The 22,043-nt window shown below is 36.4% G+C and overlaps 1 protein-coding gene across 6 annotated transcripts in view; it reads left to right on the forward strand.

Annotated features, from left to right (window-relative positions):
- The window catches only part of MEF2A (myocyte enhancer factor 2A), a 165,400-nt gene that overhangs the window by 27,193 nt on the left and 116,164 nt on the right, over window positions 1-22,043 (forward strand). For 5 of the 6 annotated variants that reach the window (XM_030317490.1, XM_030317493.1, XM_030317495.2 and 2 more), the window contains exon 2: window positions 8,217-8,302. The exons of the other annotated variant lie outside the window; for it this stretch is intronic. The gene's annotated coding sequence lies outside the window, so the exon portion shown is untranslated. The remainder of the gene's footprint in view (window positions 1-8,216; window positions 8,303-22,043) is intronic. 6 annotated transcript variants of the gene reach the window in all.

Below are 22,043 nucleotides of genomic sequence, written 5' to 3' on the forward strand. Positions count from 1 at the left end.
CTCTCATTCTTTGTGCTATTTTTGTCATTTTATTCTACAGGTTATTGTATGCTACTGCCACTTTTGCTTTACACAATCAAATATCTTTTTAAAAATTAAAGATAAGAAAATAGATGGTAAACATTTCACATTTTTGTTCTTCCTTTGTGTAGAAGTTTCTATTTCTATTTTATTTTATTTTAATTTAATTTTTTAAAGTTTGTTTATACTGAGAGCGAGCTAGCAGGGGAGGGGCAGAGAAAGGAAAGGGGGAATCCCAGGCAGGCTCTGTGTTCAAATCCACGGACCATGAGATCATCACCTGAGCTGAAAGCAAAGAGTTGGACGCTTAACTGACTGAACCACCCAGGCACCCTCTGCTGTTTCTTTTTTAATTAATAAAGTTATTTCTTAGAACAGAAAAACTGAGCTGAAAGTACAGAGTTCCCATATACTTTCCTCTTTCCCTTCCCCTATTCTCCCTTTTGCTTTGGCCCCCAGTGTCCCGTTAGTAACAGTTTGCACTGGTGTGATAAATTTGTTACAGTTTGTGAGGGGGTATTGGTACATTTTTAAAAATTTTTTTCATTATTTTTTTTTTACATTTATTTCTGAGAGACAGAGACAGAGCATGAGCAGGGGAGGGGCAGAGAGAGAGGGAGACACAGAATCTGAAGCAGGCTCCAGCCCTGATGTGTCAGCACAGAGCCTGTTGCGGGGCTCGAACCCATGAGATCCGTGAGATCATGACCTGAGCTGAAGTCGGATGCTTAACCGACTGAGCCACCCAGGTGCCCCTGGTACATTTTTATTAAGTGAGTTTATAGCTTACGTTAGGGTTCCCTCTCTTGTACAATTCTGTTATCCTTTTTCTTCCTGAAGAATTTTCAGTCTTCTTGTAGTGCATACCTGCTGGTGACACATTCTCAGCTTTTGTTTGTCTGAAAATGTCTTTATTTGCCCTTTGTGAAGCATATTACTGCTTTGTATAGATTTTGATTTGCAGGTTTTTTTTTTTCTTTGTAGCACTTCAAAGGCTTTTTTTTCTTTGTTTTAAACTTGTTTGTATTGTTTTTGACAAAGAGCCTGGTAATTCTTATCTTTGTTCCTCTGTTTGTAATGTGTCTTTCCCCCACTTTGGCTGCTTTTAAGATTTTGTCTATATTACTGGAATTCAGCAGTTTGGTTATTATATGAATTGGTGTGATTTTTCTTGTGCTTAACCTGTTTTTTGTTCACTGAGTCTTTTGAATATGGGTTTAGTTTTTGTCAAGTTTGGAAATTCTTTGGTCCTTATTTCTTCAGATATTTTTTCTGTCTCCCCAACCTTCCAGGACTCTAGTTATACCATTTTTAGACTGCCCTTGATATTCTCACAGGTCCTTGATGCTATTTTTTGTTTGTTTCTTTTTTTTTTCTTTGCTTTCTGTTTTTATATTTTCAAGTTAGGGGTCTTTTTTTCCTGCACTGTTTTAATCTGTTGCTACATCTATCCAGTTGGTTTTTTTTTTTTTTTTAATTTTTTTTTTAACGTTTATTTATTTTTGAGACAGAGAGAGACAGAGCATGAACGGCGGAGGGGCAGAGAGAGAGGGAGACAGAATCGGAAGCAGGCTCCAGGCTCTGAGCCATCAGCCCAGAGCCCGACGCGGGGCTTGAACTCACGGACCACGAGATCGTGACCCGGGCTGAAGTCAGACACTTAACCGACTGAGCCACCCAGGCGCCCCTATCCAGTTGGTTTTTTATTTGAGATACTACATTTCTCATATTTAAACATTTATTGATTCTTTAAAAAATAGTTTTTTTCTTCAAATCCTTTCATACATTTCTTTCTTTCTTTCTTTCTTTCTTTCTTTCTTTCTTTCTTTCTTTCTTTCTTTCTCTTTCTTTCTCTCTTTCTTGTTTTATTTATTTTTGAGAGATAGAGTGTGAGCAGGGGAAGGGCGGAGAGAGACAGAAACACATAATCTGAAGCAGGCTCCAGGCTCTGAGCTGTCAGCACAGAGCCTGACTGGAACTCACAAACTGAGAGATTGCGGCCTGAGCTGAAGTCGGATGCTTAACCGACTGAGCCACCCAGAGCCCCATAAACATAATATTTTAAAGTTTATGTCTTCAAAGATTTAATCTCTTTTGTTCCTGGGTCTGTTTCTTCTGTCAGATTTTCCCCCTAGTATGTGTCGTGCATTTCTCCATTTTCTTATGTTTAGTAAGTTTTGATTGACTCTTGGACATTCATCATACTGTTGTCTGGATTTGTTGATTTCCCCTGGAGAGATTTTAATTTTATTTTGGCAGGGTGTTACATTTCTTGTAGATCTGTTTGAACCTTTTGAGGCTTGTTTTTAAGCTTTGTTCTGGCAGGTCTAGTGTAGCCTTTGCTCTAGAAGTAGTTTAGTACAGCTACTAAGTGATAATTGTGCTTCAGTTTCTACTGATTGCCCAGGTTTCAGTGAGGTTTTTCTCCTTTTTGGTTGAAACTTACACATCCCCCAGTCTTATGTAATCTTTGAGAACTTTTGAGCCTGCCTGATCATTATTCCTTGCCTGACCTTGTAGAGTTTCACTTTACCATGCACAGGTTTTTATTCAACAAAAACTGCATTGTGTAGTATATGGTAGCATTTAGCCACATTGTGGCTATTGAGAGCTTGAATTGTGGTTAGTTCCAATTTAAATATGCTGTAAGTGTAAAACACACTGTCAAGAACTTATGGGAAAAAAAAGAACGTAAAATATCTTTTTATATCAGTTATATCCTGAGATGATAATATTTTGAGCACATTGGGTTAAATGAATTGTGTTAAAATTAGTTTTACCTGCTTCATTTTACTTTTTTTTTTTTTTTTTAAAGTTTATTTATTTTGAGAGAGAGAGGGAGGGAGAAAGAAGCCTAAGCAGGCTCTGTGCTGTCAGCACAGGGCCCAATGCGAGGCTCGAACCCATGAACTGTGAGATCATGACTTGAGCTGAAATCAAGAGTCGGGTGACTGAGCCAACCAGGTGCCCCCCTCATTTTACTTTTAAAATGTATGTACTAGACAATTTAAAATTACATTTTAGGTTCATGTTGTTTCTTTTGGGCAGAGCTGCTCTAGAAACTCCTCTACAGATTTCAGGAGTGCTTTCTGTTCTTAAACTCCATCCTCCCTGCTACTGTGCCTTTCAAATTCCCATTACTTCAGTCTTCCGAAATTTCGATGTCTGTTTCTTTTACTGAGTCCACGATATTATACTTGGCTTCCCATTCCTGCAGAGCCCTCCTGACACCTTGCATACAGCTATTTGAGGGGACACTTTTTCTTTTCTCAGGTATCACAGTGCTCAGCTGCTTGGTGTCCAGTTTTATATATCTGATCAGTTTTTTTTTTTTTTTTTTTTTTTTTTTTTTTTTCAACGTTTATTTATTTTTGGGACAGAGAGAGACAGAGCATGAACGGGGGAGGGGCAGAGAGAGAGGGAGACACAGAATCGGAAACAGGCTCCAGGCTCCGAGCCATCAGCCCAGAGCCTGACACGGGGCTCGAACTCAGGGACCGCGAGATCGTGACCTGGCTGAAGTCGGACGCTTAACCGACTGCGCCACCCAGGCGCCCCTATCTGATCAGTTTTCTAGTTGAGTTTATTGGGAGAGCATGTCTGGTACTTAGTTACTACATCATGGCTGGTACTGAAAATCTTTTTAAGGCGTGAATAGTTTGATGCCCATGTGTGAGAGCTGACCCTCACTTGAATTAAAAACGCCAGTGATGCTGAACCTAAGTTTTCATTACAAAATGAAATTAATATTTGAGCAAATATGCAGTACTTATTGTGTTTACAGACTGTTATATATATATTTATTTGTACTTTATAGATAAATAGATAGATGTAGATAAGTTTTTTGTCCTGTTTCATTTTTCTCTTCATCGGGATTGATTTTAAAGCTGTTTGTTTTCATATAGAAACCTTTTTTTTTTAATGTTTATATATTTTTGAAAGAGAGAAAGAGAGACAGAGGTGAGTGGGGAGGGGCAGAGAGGGAGGGAGATACAGAATCTGAAGCAGGCTCCAGGCTCTGAGCTGTCAGCACCAAGCGCGATGTGGGGCTCCAACTCACGAACCATGAGATCATGACCTGAGCCGAAGTTGGATGCTTAACCGACTGAGCCACCCAGGCTCCCCAAAACCTCTTATCTTAGACACTCATTATGCTCAGATCAGAGGTATCCAGTGAAATTTTGATAACTTCAAACATAAAGCCATAATTTTCTTCATAATTATATTTTTTTAAATCAAGACTAGAGGAGATGCTTAGGAATTTAGGTCCTTAAGACTTGAAACTAGGAATGTTAATACCATGTCTTATAGCACTTTCATTTCATTTTGCTTTCTAATTTATTGGCATTCACTGATTAAGCATTTAATTAACAAGCTAATATAGCAAGAGATAGGCATTAGGGAGCAAATTATCTTGGGTCATTCAGGTCTTCAGTTATTACCAGCAGTTGTATTAGGTGTTACCTGTTTGCTTCATAAAATGTAGTAGAGATATTTGAAAAGAGGAATTTGAATCTCAGTCATTTCATTTAACTCTTCTTGTTAATATGGGAAATTGGAAGTTGATAATGACTTGTGCCACAGCATAAATTACGATATTTGACATTTAACTATTACTAAAATGATAGTGTCTTCAAAGGTTTCATTTGTTTCAGAGTACTTCTTTAAAGTTTTTTTCTTTTTTTTTTTTTTATGACCTATCCATGTGATTTTTGTGATACTGTCTTAAGTTTTAGTTCTGGTAATTATCATATGGAAATATAAGTCTTACTTTAAAAGTTATTGAGAAATTATCAGTATATATTATTCTTGTTTATGCAAGCACCCACCTGTATTTGTCAGGGTACCTGTCATATATAGGTATTGATGTACTGAAGCTGCTCAAATATATCCATCCTCTGACATTGAGATTTGCTTTTCTGTCTTTTGAATCCATTGCTGTATACAGGGTGCATTTATTTTTGTCATGTATTTAATTCATTTAACAAAAGCATGAACTGGGTTCAGCTGTTTAAAAGCATGCCTGGATTCAAATCCCAGCGACACCATTTGACTAACTTAGCTATGTGACCTTGGCAGTACCTTCTTAGTATTTCAGTTTCCTTTTTTTTTAATTATTTTATTATTTTTTTAATGTTTATTTTTGAGAGAGAGTGTGCGCAAGCGAGGGACGGGCAGAGAGAGAAGTAGACACAGAATCTGAAGCAGGCTTCAGGTTCTGAGCCGTCAGCACAGAGTCCAACGTGGGGCTAGAACCCATGAACCATGAGATCATGACCTGAGCCGAAGTCGAAGCTTAACTGATTGAGCCACCCAGGCACTCCTATTTCAATTTCCTTTTTTTTTTTTTTTTTCCAACGTTTATTTATTTTTGGGACAGAGAGAGACAGAGCACGAACGGGGGAGGGGCAGAGAGAGAGGGAGACACAGAATCGGAAACAGACTCCAGGCTCTGAGCCATCAGCCCAGAGCCTGACGCGGGGCTCGAACTCACGGACCGCGAGATCGTGACCTGGCTGAAGTCGGACGCTTAACCAACCGCGCCACCCAGGCGCCCCTCAATTTCCTTCTAAGGATAATAGATTATTGTTGGCTTTACCTCTGTTATACATTAAAGCAGTTAGGATACTGATTAGTATATGGTAAATACTCAAATGTTGCTGCTGCTGCTGCTGCTGTTGCAGTTGCTTTTATTATCATCACCCCATTAGGTCTTCCCTGGATACCTTTTCTGAAATTTTAATCCCTTCCCTATGATCTTACTTAATTCCTTACTCTATTTTTTTCTTTTCAAGGACTTTCTACTAACCTGTTGTATACAATAATATATACCTCATTCACTGTGTATTGTAGTTCTTCCCCAGTAGAATGTAAGCTCCATGAGGCCAGGCATAGATATAGGGACTTATCCCTATCACCTAGAAAGGTGCCTGGAATATATTGGATGCTCAGTAAATATTTTCTGAATAGATTATATTGAATTGTATTCTAGTTATTGACTAGATATTGGAGATACAAAAATGAATGAAGTTCCTTCTCTAAAAAAGGCATAGAGTATAATAGAAGAGACTGATACAGAACTAATTATAATAATTTTGCCCCCTGGAAGTGATGTTGATGGTAAGGGTATTCTTGAGGTTGCTGTCACAGAAGATGCCATTAAACTGGGAAAGATTTGTTTTAGAGACAGGGGAAAATTTTTTCCAGCAGAGGTAAAAACTTGAACAGAATTACAGAGCTTGACATTTTGGGCAGTGGCTTGTAGTCCAGGTTAACAACAATGTTGGTTAATTAGAAGTGGAGGGAGCTAGGAGGTTGGTTGGAACCAGATTTGGGAGTGATAGCATTTGGAGGTACAGGTTATCTGGCTCTTGTCTGGACAGAAGCAATGAGATTTGGAGTTCAGTATATGAAATTTAATGATAACTGAATGTAGCACTAGCATTTTAGTTTTGGTTTTATTTTGAGGGTAAGAGTGCGTTTCATTATAGATTATAGTAAAAGAACTTGATTTTTGGAATATTTTCTTTAAGAAACTATTTGAGAACTGTGTACAAAACTCAAATCATTAATAACGGTTCATTTATAGAATTGAGAGTGAATTTTTGATACAAGAAAATATACCAGAATATATCAAATTTGTGTTTAGCAATTTGACAGTAAATAACCAATTAAACCTTAGTTCCTTCTGTGACACACAAAGCTAGTGTTAAAATACATTTAAAAATGTTTAGTTTTGTTTAGATCGAGAATTCATGAAAAATAGTTTCATTTTGGATTTTTGGATTATAGAAGTTGGCTGGTGATGAAACTGTAGTTAAGGAGGTTTTTTCTACATTTCAGTGTAATTGAATAAAAGCTGAAATGGTTTTTTAAAGCAAGCTCCTTTTAACCTTGCACAAAAAAAAAAGTCTGTATGTGTGTTTTAAAGTTCAGGCCTTTAATACTTAATTCATTAATACAAAAAGAATATTTGGCAGTTTGTGTTTTTCCCCCGGCTCTAGAGGAGGTATTCATTTCAAATAGAAAGAAAATTGCAGTATCATAATAATTAATATTGCTGAATCAGATTCAAAAAACTGGTATTTCTGTGGATAAATTACTGTTTTTATTTGATGTAACAGATTTATTTGGGGGTTGGTAGAAGTACCCAGTCATGGAATTCTAAGTTACTGGATTAGCATCGTAATTGATCCTGGCCAGTCTGGGTGAGGAAGGCTGGTGGGTGCTTTTACCATCTTTCCCTTTTTTACCTAACTGCCTTCCTACTATTCCAAGCAAACTGGATTATTTCTTATGCACTAATCCAGTAGTTAGTATTGACCAGTGTTCCTTTTTTATTTCAAAAAAAAAATTTTTTTTTAATGTTTATTTATTTTTGAGACAGAGAGAGACAGAGCATGAACAACGGGGGAGGGTCAGAGAGAGGGAGACACAGAATCTGAAACAGGCTCCAGGCTCTGAGCTGTCAGCACAGAGCCCAATGCAGGGCTTGAATTCACAGACCGTGAGATCATGACCTGAGCCGAAGTCGGCCGCTTAACCGACTGAGCCACCCAGGCGCCCCCAGTGTTCCTTTTTTAAATGTGAATTATTGACAGTGATGAGTTTAATGTTCATTTTGGGTATTTCATGTTCATTATGTTCATTCCATCGTTCCCTTTAAAAGATAGTGAAAGCTACAAGTATACACATTGTATTTGAATACAAACGTATTTTATGGCAATGCAAGTCACTGACCCTTTGATAATTTTCTAAATGAGAACATAATACAATGACTACTTTCAACTCTTTTAGCAAAACATATATTCAGTAAATATAGTAAGTATAAGCATATAAATATAAGCAAGTAAATATAAAGCATATCAAATTAAGTGGAGGATAGGAAAATGGGACCTAGGAAGCCAATTTGTGAATCTAGCAGTACATAGAATATTACTGAACATTTAAGTAATACTTCTTGAAAAAAATGGGTTAGTGACATTAGAAATTCTCATTTGGCCAGCATTATGTTTTTATTAGACAAATGCAACAAATTACTTTTAATAAATTATTTTTCTATTATTCAGCATGTATTTGTGGTGCTATCTGCCAGACATATAGTGTTGAGAGTTGGAATTTATAATGATGAAATGTATATTTAATTCTTTTTTAGAGTTAACACTAACCCATCTCATATTTTTTTCTTTATTAAGGAATTGCCTTTTGTGAAAAAGGAACAAAGAAGAGTTTTCTGCAAGGATCATATTAAGTGCACTTTTTTGCTGATACATCATTTCTAGTAAGACATTTTCATTTTTCTATGTTACGAAGTAAATGATGGAATTTTTTCTTTTTTTAAAATCAGACTATCTTGTGAGCTTTGAATTGCAGTCTTTTTGGAGTTTATTTTGAGGTTTATTGTAGATGAATTAAGGAAATTTGTAAAGTCTACTTGGAGTTTATTGTATTATACAGTGACAGTTTCTCATATATTTTTTCTGGTATTGCCAAGATAACCCCATACTTTTTCATCTTACCTACTTCATCTTCCATATCAATTACCTTTACTTAAAAAAAGAAAAATTCTGTCGTTCCAATTTTAGTATACGTGCTGCCAAAGCAAGCACAAAAGAAAAAAATTCTAAAGTAAGTAGTCCATATTTCCTGTGACAATAACTAGGAGAAAGGGAGGGTTTGAGGACATGAGTTAGACATTAGCTGAGAAAGATATTCAGATGAAAGACGAAGCGAGCAAATCTAGCCATATTTCTTGAAATTCCTTAGGAAGGATGAAAGAAAAAAATTAAGCAGAGGTAGGAGATTTTTTTTTTAATGCAGGCTTCTGTTTGTTACTTTGAATTTGTCACCTTAAACATTTTTTTTTTTAATTTTTATTTTTTAGAGAGGGAGAGAGAGAGTGGGAGCAGGAGAGAGGGGCAGAGGAAGAGAGGAATCCCAAGCAGGCTCCGTGTTCACTGTGGAGCAGGACTTGGGGCTCTATCACATGATGCTGAGATCATGACCTGAGCCAAAACCAAGTCACTGAGCCACCCAGGCACCCCTGCCACCTTAAATCATAGGCCCATATTTGCAAAGCCCTGGAGTTGGCTATTTGACTTTTAAAAACTTGGAGTGGTCTTTGTTAATGGTTCCAGTATGTTACATCTGTAGTTTTTGTGTTTTAAGTCAACATTAACATTTTATAAAGTATGTATTTTTTTCTTTTTTCACACTTATTCATTTTAGAGAGAGAGTGAGCAGGGAGGGGAGGGTCAGAGAGAGAGGGAGACACAGAATCTGAAGCAGGCTCCAGGCTCCGAGCTGTCAGCACAGAGCCTGACGCGGGGCTGGAACTCACTGACCGCGAGATCATGACCTGAGCCAAAGTCAGATGCCCAACCAACTGAGCCACCCAGGCAGCCCAACATTAACATTTTAAATATTAGATATCGTTGATTATGCCTGATGATTATGTCAATAAAAACTTCAGAGGGGGTAGTACTTAACGTTTTTTTTTGTACTTGTTTTAAGAAATAATTTTGCTATTTAAAGTGTACATTTTTTTTGAGTATTAAGTGATGTAAAAAACTTTTATGAACTTGCAAAATGAAAATGAGTTCTTTGTTGAAGTACTTTACTCTGATACTAGTTTCTTATGGTTATATATTTTTCTTGTAAATCTTGACTGAGGAGAGGTTTTTAATGCTATCTTTCAGTAGGGGGAACTGGGAGAAAAGGCATTATTTTTTCAATTGAATCACAGTATCCTTCTTAGTCCAGAACTTGGACACACACAGGCAGAATGGGAATAGTGTAGTCTAATTCATATTTTTAAATATAATCTTTTTTAGTTTTCTGAAAATCTTTGAATATTGGTTTTTTCTCTTTTTCACCTTATTTACATTTCTTTTGTCCACTAACTGCTCAAAACTCTGTGATTTGAGTTACAGCACTATAGGAATTTAGCCATTCTGATTGATGCCTATAATTAAGAACTTTGCACCTTCTGTGAACCTCAGGGATGGCTGTGGGCATAACTTAAGCTGTTGTATTTTGGGGCTCTATCACATGTATTTTGGGTCCTGTTTAAGCTTTAGGGAATCCTTTATGATGCTTCCTCCACTAGGCTTTATGGATGTATACAGTTTTTTATTCTTCATGGCAGGCTTTTATGGCTCTGAGGGTTGTGCTTGAATTAATAACTACTTGCTTAGGAGTACCTGAGATTCTGAGTACCTAGATGGGAGATGCTCCTTCCTTTTGAATAGATTCATATGCTGACTGAAGGGCTTCAGATCAGGGATTTTCCCTATAGTTCTGCCCTAATTTGGAGTAGAAATTGGAGAGGTTGGCACAGAGATTGGGCAAAATTTTTTCTAACTCTCTTCCTTTCCCTCATGTATTTGAACTGTTTCGGGTTCTTACATTTTAGGTTTGTGATACACTTTGAGTTAATTTTTGTATATGGTATGAGGTAAGGGGTAAGATTTATTTCTTTGTGTATGAAAGTCAAATTTTTCCAGAAGCAGTTTTGTAAATATTATAATTTTCTCTGTCGAATTACCTAGGCACCTTTGTTGAAAATCAACGGTTTATTTTAGAACTTTGTTCATTTTATTGATCTGTGTATCTGTTTATGGCAATACTGCACTATCTTGATTACTGTAGCTATATAGTAAGTCTTAAAATTGGGTGATATAAATCCTCCCAACTTTGTTCTTCTCTTTCAATGTTGTTTTTTACTCTACATCCTTTCCGTTTCTTTCTGTGTATTTTAGAATCAGCTTGTCAATTTTTACAGAAAAGCTTAATGGGATTTTGATTGTGAATGCTTTTATCCTAGAGGCTACACTGGGGAGAATTGACCTGTTAAAGATGTTGAGTCTTCTGATGCATGAACTTGGTACCTCTCCCTGTTTGCATCATCTTTTGTTTTACTTAGCAGAGTTTTGTTTTCAATGTAAAGTTATTACACCTGTTTTGTTAAATTGATCCCTATTTTATATTTTTATGTTACTGTAAGTGGTAGTGTAAAGAAAATCAGTTTTCAGTTGTTTATTGTTAGTATGTAGACTTTTGATTGATTTTGTGTTAAACTTTGTAATTTGTGATTCTGCTAAACTTATTATTTCTAGTGGCATTTTTTATAGTCCTCAAATGTTCTGTGTAGATCATGTTCTGTGTAGATCTTGTCTGTGAATTAAAGACTGTTACTTGCTCCTTTAAATTTTTTATACCTTTTATTTTTTTGCTTGCTTTATTGTACTGTCTAGTCAGTAGTCCCCATGCAATGTTGAATAGAAGTGGTAAGCTGACATTCTTGCCTTATTCCTGATGTTAGGTCAAAAACACTCAGTTTTTCACCAGTAAGTATGTTGTTAGCTATAGGTTTTTAACAGATACCCTTTATGAGATTAAGTTTTCTTCTATTCATAGCTTGCTGAGAATTTTTTTTCTTATCATGAATGGGTATTGAATTTTTACCAAACAGTGTTTCTGTATTTATTGAGATGATCACGTTCCCCCCCCCCTTTCTTATCTGTTAATATAGTTAGTTACATTGATTTTTTTGAATAGCAAACCAAGGAATCATGCATTTTTGAGATAATCCCCACTTGGTCATGATTCGTTATACTTTATATATTGCTGAATTCATTGCTAAAACTTAATTAGCTTTTTTTTATCATCCGTGTTCATAGTAGGTATTGGTTTGTAGTTTTTTTTTTTTTAATTAATTTATTTTGAGAGAGATAGACACAGCATGAGCAGGGGAGGGGCAGAGAGAGAGGGAGAGAGACAATCCCAAGCAGTCTCTGCACTGCTAGCACAGAGCCATATACAAGGCTTGAACTCATGAACTGTGAGATCATGACCTGAGCCAAAATCAAGAGTCAGACGCTCAACCGACTGAGCCACCCAGGCACCCCAGTTTGTAGTTTTTAAAATAATGTTTTATCTGCTTTTTGTATCTAGACAGCGGCTGGAGTTGGAAAGTTTTCCTCTTCTGGAAAAGTTTGTTTACATTTGGTGTTACTGCTTCTTGAAGTGTTTGGTATAATTCATTAGTGAAGACCTCTGGGTTTGGAGTTTCTTTGTGGGAAGGTTTTAAATGATGAACTCGATTTCTCTGATACTGGGCTATTTAGATTTATATTAATTTTTCTTGAATAAGCTTCAGTTTGTGTCTTTCTTATAAATTTGTCCATTTCAGGTAAATTGTTCTATTTATTGGCATAAAGTTGCAGGTTATATTCCCTTACTCTTATGTTTGAGGGATTTATAGTGATATCCCTTCTTTTGTTCTGGCATTAGAGATTTTCCTTCTTTTTCTAAAGGAGCAATTGTTATTTAATTTTCCTTTTTCTGCATTTTACAAAGTTTGTTTTGTGTTTGTAAGAGTTCAGAGAATTTTTAAATTTCCTTTGTGATTTTTTTATGACCTATATAATTGCCAAATATTTGGTTAATTTTGTAGATCTATTTCTCTAATACATTTCTAATTTAATTATGCTGTGATCTAAGAACATATTTTGTGTATTTATTATGAAGTGCAGAATGTTGTCTGTGTTAGTGAATGTTTTGGTTTTGTGGGCACTTATGCCATGTGATCTGTTGTTGAGTAGAACTTTGTAAAAGTGTTAATTAGGTCAAATTAGTTGATAGTATTATTCAAAGTTTAGTTCTCTGATTTTCTGTTTGTTTCAGTAATTGCTGAGAGAGAAGTGTGGAATCTTCAGCTTTAATTGTGGATTTGTCTGTTTTTCCTTTCACTTCTTGGTTCATGTATTTCAAAGTTCTAATATTAACTGCATGCATTATTTAGTTTTCTTAAATATTCTTGATGAATTGGGTTCTGTATTTTGAAATGTCCCTTTTTATCCCTATTAATATGTTGTGGAATTGTTTCTGAAGTGGCTTGCATAGTTTCTGACAGGTCTGCTGTTTTTCTTAGTTTGCATGACTCCTCCCCCCCACCCCCTTCCCCCCACCATGTAATTTTTCTATTTTCTTTGGTCTTAAGACTTTTTCATTTAGTCACTTGATCATGATGTGTCTTAGTATATAGTTTTCTTTGAGAAAAATCCTTGTTAAGTTTTGTTTGTTTTTAACCAGATTTGGGAAAATATTGGCACTATTTCTTCAAATATCTCACTTACCCCAGGTGTTTTTTTCAAGGTTGAGGAGGGAAATTTATACATTTGAACTGTTTTGGCATGGCACTTACACTTTCTCTCTCCCCTTCTCCCCCCGCACCCCCTCCCGCTTTTTTTTTTTTTTTTTTTTGGTATGTTTAATATTGTCATGTTTCCAGGTTCACTGATCTTTTCTTCTGCAGCATATTATCTGTTTTTAATATCATCCAGTGTGTTTTTTATTTCTGATAATTATTTTTCATCTCTGGAAGTTTTATTTCTTCAGTTTTTCTTCTCATCATATTCCTATTTTCCTTTACCTTTTCTAACATTCAGAGCTTATATATTTAATCATTGTTTTAATGCCCTCATCTGTTAATTCCATTAACTTTATTTTATCTGAATTTCTTTATATTGATTGAGGTTTTTTATTAGGGGACACATTTCCTGCTTTTTATTTTTTTATGTTTATTCGTTTTTGAGAGGCCGAGATAGAGTGTGAGTGGAGGAGGGGGCAGAGAGAGAGGGAGACACAGAATCCAAAGCATGCTCCAGGCTCTGAGCTGCTGGCACACAGCCTGATGTAGGGCTCGAACTCACAGACTGAATCACGACCTGAGCTGAAGTCGGATGCTTAACTAACTGAGCCACCCAGGCACCCCTCTTGCTCTTTTTTAAATATTTATTTTCGAGAGAGAGAGGGAGAGCGCACGTGCCTGCGCATGCAAATGGGCGAGGGGCAGTGAGAGAGGGAGACAGAGAATCTAAAGCAGGCTCCATACTGACTGCAGAGAGCCCCAAGTGGGGCTTGAATCCATGACCCACAAGATCATGATTTGAGCTGAATTTGGACGCTTAACCGACAGAGCCACCCACGTGTCCCTTCCTGCTTTATTTTTTTATTCCTTATACTTTTTTTTTTTGGATGGTGGACATTGTACTTTGAGATCCTAGGATGAAGAAATTTTTTATATTATTTTACATAGCGTTGAATTTTTATTTTTGTATTCATACAAGTTCCTTGGTATCAGCTGAATCCTTTTGAGTTTGGGTTTTTTTTTTAAGTTCTGTCAACATTGGTCCAGAATGTTTTGTTTTCTTTTTTCTTTTCTTCTTCTTCTTCTTTTTTTTTTTTTTTTTTTTTTTTTTTTGTTGAGAGAGAGAGAACATGCAAGTGGGACAGAGGAGCAGTGGGAGAGAGAGAATCTTAAGAAGGCTCCATGCTCATCATGGAGTCTGATGTGGAGCTCAGTCTCACAACCCTGGGATCATGACCTGAGCTGAAATGAAGAGTCAGAGGCTTAACTGAGCCACCCAGGTGCCCCCAGAACATTGTTTAATGTAGGGTTAATTTAGTTGTCCACTAAGGTTCTGTCTTTCTGAAGGTTATAATCCATGTCCATTTGAGGATTATTCTCGAAGTAATCCTAACGAATATTGTAAAATCTTCATTCGTTTGTTTTTATTTTGTATTTTGAAGGAAAATTTTTGGCCCAAGAATAGCTTAAGCAGTCTTGGAAGAACAGATCAAAGCAGGAGAATTTTCTTTGCTCAAAACTTATAAATCTATAATAAATACTTGCATGAAATAATGCCACAAGGATAAACAAAAGAAGTAAAGAGTCTGGAAGAGGGCCAGTGTGTATGTACATGGATGCTTGCTTTATGACAAAATTGGTCCTCTAGCGTAATAGGGAAGGAATTATTTAACAAATGTTACTAGAACAATTGGTGATCCATAGGAAAAAATGACTCATCTCCATACCCCATGCAAAAATCAATTTAAGATTGATTTGTACATCTCAATGTGAGAGGCAAAACTATAAAACTTTAAAAGCTAATACAAGGAGAACATGTTCATAAAAAGTATAAGAAGAAATAAAATCCACTAATATAAATAAAACAGTTGGTACATTTCATTACCTTAAAATTAAGAGATTTTATTCTTGCAAAGTCAAAGGAGAATAGAGAGGCAAGCCAGAGTGGAAGAACATATTTGCAGTACATATAACAGACCAAAAGCATGTATCAGAATATTTAGAGCACTTCTACAAATCAGTCTGACAAACAATTCAATGGAAAAATGGGAAGGGACATGAAAATACACTTCATAAAAGGTGTAAATATGCAAGAAATAAGTGAAAATGTGCTTAACATCATTAGTAATCTGAGAAATATAAATTAAAACTGAAGAGACTCCATCATAAACCACTAGAGTGGCTAAAATTTAAAAAGAGGTTAACATTATAAGTTTTGGAGAGGATGTTAAGTTATGGGAACTCATTAAACACTGCTGGTGCAAATGTATGTTATTACAACTTCTTTAGGAAACACTTTGATATTTGCATACCCTGTGACCCAGTAATTTACTTTAGTGGGTATATTCCTGTGAGTAATGTGTGAACATGTACACTAAGAGATGTGTTAATAACATTGGTAGCAGCATTGTAATAGAGTCAAACTCAATACATTGTTCTTCAATAGGACTGACTAAAATTGTGATATGCTCATACAGTGCAATACTTTACGGCAATAAAAGTGGATGAAGTACAGTTACATGCTGCAGGGTGAATTTCGCAAGTATGTTTCTCAAAAGAAGCTAGAAACCATTCATAATTTGTGATTTCATTTATGTAAAGTAAAATGAAAACACACAAAAATAAAGCAGGTAAAATGTATACATTTTATGTTTATGTACAATTATATGTTAACACCAGAGATGCCAATTCCTGATTCCATTGCATGCCTGTTCATATTTCTATACTCCTTCCACATTCATTAAAAAGTTTTCTGATTTTGAATATAATGGTGTACCCCAAATCATATTTATCTTTATAAATAAAGATACAGCAGCATTTATGTACAGGTTTGATTCAGGTGATCAGAGGTTAAGTTTTTAATATATATCTAATATTTGAATCGTAACATTGAGAATTGATACGGTTTCTAATAATGATAATTCATCTTTATACAGGATATAATTATTGATAAAGCATTTTTCCCAGAAATCATTATGACAGCCTGGGAAGTATTTGGAATGTCTGCACATGAAGGAAGTGTTAGAGAGTGAGTTGGTGGTGGTTGAAAGACTAGAATCTCATTTTCATTTCCACACCTTGCCTTACTGCGTTCTTTATTTCTCTTGTGTGTCCCATGTAAAGACAGGACATTGCTGTTATGTAGGTGTAAGCAATCAGGGAATGTGTGGATGGGCTTTAATCTTAATAAGGGCAGTTTACAAGTCTCTTTTCTAATACTGATTTCAATATTGTGCCTATCTGTAAGGAGCCAAGGATGCCTGCCCTCTGGTTTTATTCTCATAATTTTCTGTAAGAGTTTGAGCTATATTCTTGCTCCACTTTGTAGAACTGATCAAAGTGGTGAGAGGAGGTGAGTCCCTGACAAACACGACAATTCATTGGTGTATCTAGAAATAAAGCATTTTATGGACTAGTCATTCTGATAAAAATTTTGAAGTTATAATGTCTTTTTAGTATTTGGAGTATTTATCATGATTAATAACTTGTATCATTTTGAAAATAATAGTATTTCTTGCTTTAAGGAAGCACAATTTCACAATTTAGAAAACCTTTAATTCCCTGTACAATTAAATGGAGTGATAATAACATTAAAAAAAATTACTTCCAGTTTCCATCAAATTTACTTAATTTCCATATCAAATTTAAGATGCTTACCTGACCAGTATTTGTGACCAATACATAGTTTTTAGCACTTCATTGCATGTTGTGTAAAACAAGGCCTGTATTTCTCTAATAGGAATAGAGCCTAATAGGAATAGGCTCTTAACATTTTACTCTATGCTTCTCCTCCAATTTTTTAGCATTTTCCTGAAAAAAATGTCTCTCATCCAGGGGCGCCTGGGTGGCTCAGATGGTTAAACATCTGACTCTTGGTTTTGGCTCAGGTTATGTTCTCAGGGTTCCTGAGTTCCACCCCATGTCGGGCTCTGCACTGGTGGTGCAGAGCCTGCTTGGGATTCTCTCTCTCTCTCCCTTCCTTTCTGCCCCTCCCTACTTGTGCTCTCTCTCTTTCTCAAAATAAATAAACATTTAAAATAAAATAAAATGTCTCTCATCAAAAGCATAGGGTCAAAGCATGCAAAAATATATACCCTAATAATCAGAGAAATCCAAATTTAGATAGATACCATATTTAAACCACTCTAGATTTTTAGGTGACTTCTCCCTATCAAGCTCTTTATGTTTTGTCTTATTGATGATTTTACCTAAAACATTCTAAGTAAACGCTTAGTAAGAAGTGGTATTTTGGTGTTACGATTTCAGGCAGGGGCACCAATATTCTGTATCTCAGTGGCCTTAACTTTTCCAACAAGTAGTTAGTTGTTTGCAGGTGTCATTGCTAAGCCACAGATAGTTTTTGCAAAGCTCGAAAAAGGCTCTTCTCCCAACTTTTGGTGGATGCTGCCCTCTGCGAGCGCTCAGTGCTTAGAGTGGCCAACAAACTGGATTTCAGTTCCCATTTGCTTTCTCTTGGCTGTGCACTCATATGTGCAGGGTACAACCTCCACATTGTTCATAGTGGCTTTGAGTCGTGATGATTCCTTGCATTTTTATTTTTGGATGTTTACTTTTGAGAGAGAGAGCACGAGCAGGGAGGGGCAGAGAGAGGGAGACACAGAATTTGAAGGCTCTGAGCTGTCAGCACAGAGTGCGATGTGGGGCTTGGACTCACTGTGAGATCATGATCTGAGCTGAAGTCAGACCCTCAACCGACTGAGCCACCCAGGCACCCCCCCGCCTTGTGTTTCCTTTGATATATTTATAGCATCAGAATTGTTTGCAGGCCAGAATATGTCATAATACCCACAGAATCCTTGAAGTAGTCCCTTTTTTTTTTTTTTTTTAAATTTTTTTTTTCAACGTTTATTTATTTTTGGGACAGAGAGAGACAGAGCATGAACGGGGGAGGGGCAGAGAGAGAGGGAGACACAGAATCTGAAACAGGCTCCAGGCTCTGAGCCATCAGCCCAGAGCCCGACGCGGGGCTCGAACTCCCGGACCGCGAGATCGTGACCTGGCTGAAGTCGGACGCTTAACCGACCGCGCCACCCAGGCGCCCCGAAGTAGTCCCTTTTGTAGTTGGTAAGGGATAACTTTCTCAGTGCTATTTGTACTTTTGTTGATCTTAGTTCTTTAATGAGATGTTATGTTTTTGAATTTTACCCAAAATTTATGACAACCTAATGTGAGTTAGAACTTTATAGGATTAGGTATGAATGTTTGTAGGACATGTTCTGTTTCTATGAAAGTTACATACAATACAGCTGCATTTTCAAATAATGACCATAAATATATAAGTTCTATATTTGAACTAAAGTTTGTTTTCCTTGTTGAATCATTTCTTTAAATAGTGACTAATAGACATTATTGTGTTCATACAACATATCATTGTACTTTTAAAATGTGTAATTAGATACAGCATGTACAGTTCTGGCTGAAATGGAATGGTTTAGTCATTTTCCATAAAACAGTAGCTTAATGATAGTCTTAAATTAATTTAGAATTTGAGTTTATGCCTGGATTTAATTGTATGCAGTAATGAAAACACCCTATTTTAGAAGGAACAAAGAAGAATGTTCTTATATTAAAAGTAACTGAAAGATAATTCTATAAGGTCAGAAACCTCTGATTGCATTAAAAATTAACAGTAAGGGAGTGCCCAGCTGGCTCAGTCGGTTAAGTGTTGGACTCTTGATTTTGGCTCTGGTCATGATCTCACGGTTTGTGGGTTTGAGCCCCACATTGGACTCTGTGCTGATGCCTGCAGATCAAGCAGTGCCTGCTTGGAATTCTCTCTCTCCCTCTCTCTGCCCCTCCCTCACTTGTGCTGTCTCTCTCTTTCTCTTAAAAGAAAATAAATTTAAAAAAAACCTAAAAAAAAATTAACAGGATAGTTTTCCCCAAGTTTGTCTGACAAAGAGAATGTACAGTATGAGTGGGTTTTTTTGTTTGTATGTTTGTATATTTTATAAGGGAATATATATAAGGCAGTGTGTGTGTGTGTGTGTGTGTGTGTGTGTGCGCGTGCGCGCACGCGCACACACACGCATGTAATGTAGCTGCACTGGCACTAGTGACATTGGGATTAACGTTATTTGGCCCTGCTTGATTTTTTCAAAAAGCTCTTTTAGCAAAGTGGATTTCTTGTAGGGTTTAGATCAATTTTTTTTTTTCCTGTTTTAGTAGATCATAATTAGAAGAGCCATGGTATTTATACTTAAATGCAATTAACTTCTCTAATTACCTTTTTTATATCATTGAAAGTTTTTGAAATCAAGAATGATGTAGAATGGTAGCAGTGAAATTAAACAGTTCTATTTGTATTAGCATCAAAAGAATAAAATACCTACGAATAATTTTAACAAAAGAAGTGCAACACATGTACACTAAAAGTTAGAAAGCATCATTGAAAGAAATTAAAGAAGAAATTAAATAAATGCAAAGACAGGACATATTGGATTTATGGTTTGGAAGACTTAATATAAACTATTAAGATTGCAGTATTCCCAAACAAACTCAATTACCTAGAGTTACTATGTGATCCAGCAGTTCTGCTCTTAACTATATATCCAAGAGAATTGAAAATATGTACACATACACAAATGTTCATAGCAGCATTATTCAGAATAGAGTGGAAACAACCCAAATTTCCATCAACTATTGAATGGATTAAAGGAAATGTGGTATTTCCATAAAATACAATATTATTCAGCCAGAAAGGAAGCGAAGTACTGATAATACTTAACACAGATGAACTTTGAAAACATTATGCTAAGTGAAAAGAGCCACAAAAAGCTGCACATTGTATGATTCCATTTACATGAAATATCTTGAATAGGCAAGTTCATAGAGATGGAAAGTAACTCAGGAGTCGTGGAAGGAGAGGAATGGGGAATGATTGCTAGTGGACATTGAGTTTCTTTGGGGGATGATGAAAACATTCTAGAATTAGATAGTGGGAATGGTTGTACAGCTTTGTGAATACAGTAAAACAGAGAAAGGGGTGCCTGGATGGCTCAGTTGAGCATCTGGCTCTTGATTTCATCTCTGGTCATGATTCCGGAGTCGTGGGATCAAGCCTTGCATGGGGCTCCGTGCTGAGCATGGAGTCGGCTTGGGATTCTTTCTTTCTCCCTCTGCTGTTCTTCTCCACTGTGTGCACTCTCTCTCTCTCTCTCTGTAAAATAAAAAAAAAAAAAATAGAAAACAATTTTTAAAAAGACAAATAAGCCCCAGATTGTATACTTTAAAAAAGATGAGTTTTGTGACATGTGAATTATACCTCAAGTTTAAAAAAATCACATAAAAAATGAAAGAGTGAGGGGCAGTTGGGTGGCTCTGTCGGTTAAGTGTCCAATGTTTGGTCTCAGCTAAGATCTTGATCTCAGTGCTGCAAGTTCAAGCCCTGCGTTGGGCTCAGTGCTGGGTGTGGATCCTGCTTTACAGGAAAAAAAAAAAAAAGGAAATGAAATGATAAGAGTGGCCTATACTTGTGATCTAATTATCAAGCCAGGAGGTGTTTGAGAGTAAGGGGTCTCACTTAATAATTGCTCCTGCATAGGGTCGCCTGGGTGGCTCAGTCGATTTAGCATCTGACTTCAGCTCAGGTCATGATCTCATGGTTCTTCGGTTCTAGCTCCACATTGGGCTCTGCTGACAGCTCAGAGCCTGGAGCCTGCTTCCAATTCTGGGTCTCCCTCTCTGCCCCTCCCCTGCTTGTGCTCTGTCTCCCAATAAATAAACATTAGATAACAAATTTTTTTATAAATAAAAGTAATTACTCCTGCACAATACACATTTGTTTAAGTGGCTGTCCCTGTTAAACCAGTATACATGTTCTCACTGCTTTTTGGTGTGTTTAAAGTATTTTCTTAACCCTCATAGAAGAAGTATGAAGAATATAAAATTTTTCTAGTATCCTTCTTTATCAAATGTGAGAAAAAGAAAAAGATTAAGAAAGTCATGTAATTTGAAGAAATGAGAGAGAAGGTATTTCTTAATGAAAATGAATGTAAATGTATGTGTTAAATGCAATATGTAGACACTGTTAGGACTGTGCTCATGTGACTTTTGTCATTTCACTCTCACATATAGCCAGTCAGTGAATGAATAAGGAGTTTTGTGTTGTAATATAATAAAACAGCCTCTGTGAACTAAAGATGTGTATCATAATCTGTGGAGTTTTTAAAAATTACTCTTGCTTGGGCGTTAGTCTCAGTTCTGATTTGATGGTTTTTGTGGGGCTAGGTTAAGTTGATGCATGCAAAATACACGTTTTAGTTTTCCATTTGAATCTAGTATTCATTTAATTTGAGAACTGCTACATTAAATCAATGAGTTTTATTGATCCATTTATTAAAATTTATAGTTATTATTTTGTGTATAAGTAGTATATAGCAGTAGCAACCGAGAGAAACTCATTCTAACTACACCCACCTACCAGTCCTTTCCCCTCTTTGGCTAGCCCTGTGTGTTGGTAATCCAGAAATTGTGATTCTTTTAATTTTCCAAGCATTGAGATTGGGAGGAATCTTCCTCTCTAGTTATTTAGGTTACCTTGAGGCAGGAGGTGTAGTGCGAAGTAGATAGAAGCTGCAGTTCCTTTGCAAATGTTGAAACTCTTATCTTTGGTAGAGAGGAAAGGAATCATCATTACTGTACAGTATAAGAGGGCTTGGGAGATGGAGACCTGGCAGGAGGAAGTCAGAACTCTCTAAGGTGGTTAAGAACTGCCCATGGCCTTTGTATTTTGACAACCCGTTGTACTGGTAGGTAAGTTGCTCTCTGTTGTTGGAACTGGGGGAGGACACAATGACTGTGTGGTTCTTTCATATCTCTGGTTTCTCTTGTGCAGCCTTGCACAGTT

The sequence above is a fragment of the Lynx canadensis genome, chromosome B3 (genome assembly GCF_007474595.2).
Source record: "Lynx canadensis isolate LIC74 chromosome B3, mLynCan4.pri.v2, whole genome shotgun sequence".
Taxonomy (NCBI): Eukaryota; Metazoa; Chordata; class Mammalia; order Carnivora; family Felidae; genus Lynx; species Lynx canadensis.